This window comes from Eptesicus fuscus, unplaced genomic scaffold (genome assembly GCF_027574615.1).
Source record: "Eptesicus fuscus isolate TK198812 unplaced genomic scaffold, DD_ASM_mEF_20220401 scaffold_80, whole genome shotgun sequence".
Lineage (NCBI taxonomy): Eukaryota > Metazoa > Chordata > Mammalia > Chiroptera > Vespertilionidae > Eptesicus > Eptesicus fuscus.
This window is the reverse complement of record NW_026557642.1, coordinates 28,197-34,196: the sequence shown is the minus strand read 5'-3', so window position 1 is coordinate 34,196 and position 6,000 is coordinate 28,197.

The window sequence follows — 6,000 nt, the reverse complement described above, 5'->3', positions numbered from 1 at the left end:
GACTTGCCCAGGGTCAGTGTCCCCAGTGTTCCATGTGGTCTCCTGTGCCCACTTAGAATCAGGGGCCCTGTCTGTACCACACTGTTGGTATGTGCCAAAAATTAGATCCTTAGCATGTGCCAGGAGTCAGAGTTTCCCTGTGTCTGCACCAAGACTCGAGTGTCAGAGTCTCTGTTGCCTTGTGCGGTTTCTCTTTGAGAATCAGGGTCCCTGTGTGTGCATGCACCAACAATTGGGGTCGCTGGCTCTTAGTGTGAATGCGCTGTGAGTCAGGGATCCCAGGCAGCAGTTTCCGGAGTGCCAAATTCCCTGAAGTGGAGCTGCGTCCTGTGTGTGCTCTCCCTACTGAGCCAAACTGGCTAGGGCGCACACTCTTAATTTCCTGAAGGTGAGCTCCTACCAGAGTCCCGGAAGGGGGGCGGAGTGTGTCCTGTGCGCCAAATTCCCCAAAGGGAAAGCCCCTCTGTGCAAGCACTAAGATTCCCCAAAGGGGGAGCTGTGACCCGCAAGCCAAATTCCCCCAAATTCTCCGAAGGGGAGCCCTCTGTGCGCACTGACAGATTTCCCCAACAGGGAGCTGATTCTGTCCCACGCTCGCCAAGTTCCCTGAGGGGGAGCGAATCCCTGCGCAAAGCTCTTCGGCTTGGGCAAGAGGCGGATCTATCAGTTACTATGGGGCTGTCTGTGCGCCTGCGGGGAGGGGGATAGGCTCTTTGACTCACGGAATTCTGCCAGGAAGTCTGGATTCTTGTTGTTTGTTGGTCTGAAGCTGTGATAGCAGTTCTCTGTCCCCAGTGGCTGTAGGGTCCTGGTTTGTGTCAGAAGCCAGGATCTGAGTCTCAGGCAGCTCTGTTTCTCAAGATGGCGTGGTCTCCGCGTCCACAATAGCCGCGGAGATGGGTCCGCTTTGTGCGCGGGGCTCCGCCATCTAGGACTGCCCGGTTAGGCAGCCCCTTGGAAGACGTGCAGAATATAACTGACCCTAGCTCATACACACACACCACACACGTCTAAACTCTTCTCTATGGGTTCCTCACTCACACTCTCTCTCCCTACCTTCCTGCCGATCGCCATCTTTTTTCTCCTCACACCAGCTTTTTAAAGGCATATTAAAACATTACTTGGAACCCTAGCCTAACATTTTGATTTCATAGTGTTCTCTATACTTTCATACTATTCTATAGCTCTAGGAAAATGAGTTTTTCAGTGTTTCACCAAAACCTTTTCCCGAAAACGCCAACTCCTTTTGACGGGAAAAATAAAAGTAAACAGTGTCACACTCGGTTCTCAGCTGTTTGAACAAGATTTCCCAGTGACAAAATTGTGCTGTTCAGATATTCAGTCTACTGGAATATATATTCCTAGCGTGTGAAGCACATTTCTATATATTTCCCTAGTCCGGAGTTGTAAATTCTCAGTGCTACACTACAATTTGTCCAGTGATTGAAGCTCATTCATTGTGAATAGCCAACGTTACTACACCGTGACCGCAACACTGTCCCTAACCCTCTAACCCTAACCCTAAACCTAGCCATAACCTGAACCTGAACGCTACCTAGCCCGAACCCTTATCCTAACCCTAATCCTAGCCAGAACCCTAATTCTCTAATCCTAATACCAGAACTAACCTCAATGATGTCATCACTCCCAGCTGGTCCCCTGGCCAAATCATTATCACCTGGGATCAATTGAGCACGCCAACGTGGCCCCTCCCCCTTGGTGACGTCAGCACTTCCAGTTTAATGGCCTAACCAGGCTTCCTCCAAAATCGCCAATTCATTGTCCCTGAATTAGAAATGTAACCAGTATCCAACTCGGTTCTACGTTCTTTGAACACGATTTCCTTTTCAGGAAACAATGTGTTACATATATTAAGGCCCTTTATTCACGTATTCCTAGTGTTTGAAGCACTGTCTTAGATATTAACCTAGGTTATCATTGTGAATTTCCCGAGTTGGAGTCTCTCTTTTCCCATGTCTCAAGCTCCTTCATTGGGAGTTCCAATTTGGTAAAACAGCGTTTGTTACAAATATACCAGCACTTTAAGCATTATTACCACTTCAAAGTCTATCCTACCTTTCACAGCGCTTTGGATACAAATTCTCAGTATTTCAAAATTCAGTAGAGATGTTCAGGTTCTAAAGGTATTCCAAGAGTTCTAGACACACTCTGACACATCACTCTGGTCTGTTGTTTTGATCTCTGAGAGTATTCTATTTATCACGGGTGTCAAACTGGCTTTTTAAAGGCACATTAAAATACTACTTGGAAAGCTAGCTTAACTAACATTTTGATTTCTTAGTGTTCTCAATACTTCCATAATATTCTATAGCTCAAGGAAAATGAGTTTTTCAGTGTTTCACCAAAACCTTTTCCCGAAAACGCCAACTCCTTTTGACGGGAAAAATAAATGAAAACAGTGTCACACACGGTTCTCAGCTGTTTGAACAAGATTTCCCAGTGACAAAACTGTGCTGTTCCGATATTCAGTCTACTGGAATATGTATTCCTAGTGTGTGAAGCACATTTCTAAATATTTCCCTAGTGTGGAGTTGTAAATTCTCAGTGATACACTCCAATTTGTCCAGTGATTGAAGCTCATTCATTGTGAATAGCCAACGTTACTACACAGTGACCATAACCGTGTCCCTAACCCTCTAACCCTAACCCTAAACCTAGCCCTAACCTGAGCCTGAACCCTACCTATCCCAAACCCTTATCTTAACCCTAACATTAGCCAGAACCCCAATTCTCTAACCCTAACACCAGAACTAATCTCGAGGACATCATCACTCCCAGCTGGTGCCCTGGCCAATCATTATCACCTGGGATCAATTGAGCCTGCCCACGTGGCCCCTCCTCCTTGGTGACATCATCACCTCCGGTTTAATGGCCTAACCAGGCTTCATTCCAAATCGCCAACTCATTGCCCCTGGATTAGAAATGTAACTGGTATCCAACTCGGTTCCATGTTCTTTAAACACGATTTCCTTGTCAGGAAACAATGTGTTACAGATATTAAGGCCCTTTATTCACGTATTCCTAGTCGTTGAAGGCCTGTCTTAGATATTATCCTAGGTTATCATTGTGAATTTCCCGAGTTGGAGTCTCTCTCTCCCAGTGTCTCAAGCTCCTTCATTGTGAATTCCAATTTGGTGAAACAGCGTTTTTTACAAATATACCAGCACTTTAAACATTATTACCACTTGAACATCTATCCTACCTTTCACAGCTCTTTGGATACAAATTCTCAGGGTTTCAAATTTCAGTACAGATGTTCGGGTTCTAAAACGTATTCCAAAAGTTCTAGAGACACTCTGGTCTGTTGTTTTGAGCTCTGAGAGTTTATCATTATAATACGGGTGTCATACTGGCTTTTTAAAGGCACATTAAAACACTACTTGGAAACCTAGCTTAACTAACATTTTGATTTCTTAGTGTTCTCAATACCAGCACTTTAAACATTATTACCACTTGAAAGTCTATCCTACCATTCACAGTGCTTTGGATACAAATTCTCAGTATTTCAAAATTCAGTAGAGATGTTCAGGTTCTAAAGGTATTCCAAGAGTTCTAGACACACTCTGACACATCACTCTGGTCTGTTGTTTTGATCTCTGAGAGTTTTCTATTTAACACGGGTGTCATACCGGCTTTTTAAAGGCACATTAAAACATTACTTGGAACACTAGCCTAACTAATATTTTGATTTCATAGTGTTCTCAATACTTCCATACTATTCTATAGCTCAAGCAAAATGAGTTTTTCAGTGTTTCACGAAAACGTTTTTCCGAAAACGCCAAAATTGTGCTGTTCAGATATTCAGTCTATTGGAATATGTATTCCTAGTGTGTGAAGCACATTTCTAAATATTTCCCTAGTCTGGAGTTGTAAATTCTCAGTGCTACACTCCAATTTGTCCAGTGATGAAAGCTCATTCATTGTGAAGAGCCAACGTTACTACACCGTGACCATAACCCTATCCCTAACCCTCTAACCCTAACCCTAAACCTAGCCCTAACCTCATCCTGAACCCTACCTAGCCCGAACCCTTATCCTAACCCTAACCCTAGCCAGAACCCCAATTCTCTAACCCTAACACCAGAACTAACCTCAATGATGTCATCACTCCCAGCTGGTCCCATGGCCAAATCATTATCACCTGGGATCAACTGAGCCAGGGAACGTGGCTCCTCCCCCTTGGTGACGTCATCACTTCCGGTTTAATGGCCTAACCAGGCTTCTTTCCAAATCGCCAACTCAATGTCCCTGAATTAGAAATGTAACCAGTATCCAACTCGTTTCTATGTTCTTTGAACATGATTTCCTTGTCAGGAAACAATGTGTTACATATATTAAGCCCCTTTATTCACATATTCATAGTGTTTGAAGCACTTTCTTAGATACTAACCTCGATTATCATTGTGAATTTCCCGAGTTGGAGTCTCTCTATTCCAGTGTCTCAAGCTGCTTCATTGTGAATTCCAGGTTGGTAAAACAGCGTTTCCTACAAATATACCAGCAGTTTAACCATTATTACCACTTGAAAGTCTACACTACCTTTCACAGTGCTTTGGATACAAATTCTCAGTATTTCAAAATTCAGTAGAGATGTTCGTGTTCTAAAACGTATTCCAAGAGTTCTAGAGACACTCTGACACATCCCCCTGGTCTGCTGTTTTGAGCTCTGAGAGTTTTCATTTTAACACGGGTGTCATACCGGCACCTTAAAACACTACGTGAAACACTAGCCTAACTACCATTTTGATTTCTTAGTGTTTTCAATGCTTTCATACTGCTCTATAGCTCTAGGAAAATGAATTTTTCAGTGTTTCACCAACTCCTTTTTTCAAAAAGTCCTACTCCTTTTAACGGGAAAAATAAATGTAAACAGTGTAAAACTCGGTCCTCAGCTGTTTGAACAAGATTTCCCAGTGACATAATTGTGCCGTTCAGATATTCAGTCTATTGGAACGTGTATTCCCTAATTATAAAGCACATTTCTAAATATTTCCCTTGTCTGGAATTGTGAATTCTCAGTGCTACACTCCCTTTTGTCCAGTGATTGATGCTCATTCATTGTGAATTCCCAATGTTACTACATCGTGACCCTAACCCTATTCCTAACCCTCTAACCCTAACCCTAACCCTAAACATAGCTTTAACCTGAGCCTGAACCCTAGCTAGCCCAAACAATTATCCTATTCCTAACCCGAGCTCGAACCCCAATTCTCTAACCCTAACACCAGAACTAACCTCGATGACATCATCACTCCCACCAGTTCCCTTGGCCCAAACCATTATCACCTGGGAGCTCTTGAGGCTGCCCATGTGGCCCCTCCCCCCTTGGTGACGTCAGCACTTCAAGTTTTAAAGGCCTAACCAGGCTTCTTTCAAAAACGCCAACTCATTGTCACTGAACTATAAGTGTAACCAGTGTCCAACTCTTTTCTATGTTCTTTGAACACGATTTCCCTGTCATGAAACAATGTGTTACTGATATTAAGGCCCTTTATTCACGAATTCCTAGTGTTTCAAGCACTTTCTTAGACATTTCCCTAGGTTGTCATTGTGAATTTGGCGTGTTGGAGTCACTTTCTTCCAGTGCCTTTATCTCCTTCATTTTGAATTCCAATTTGGTTAAACAGTGTTTTTTACAAATATACCAGCACTTTCACCATTATTACCACTTGAAAGACTATCCTACCTTTCACAGCGCTTTGGAAACAAATTCTCAGTATTTCAAAATTCAATAGAGATGTTCGGGTTATAAAACGTATTCCAAAAGTTCTAGAGACACTTTGACACATCTCCCTCTTCTGTTGTTTTGAGCTCTGAGAGTTTATCATTTTAATACGGGTGTCATACTGGCTTTTTTTTTTTAATTTCTTTATTGATTAAGGTGTCACATATTTGTCCTCATCCCCCCATTCCCATCCCACCCCTCTCCCCACGCATGCCCCCAATCCACTGTTGAACTTAACCGTTGGATAGGCTTAT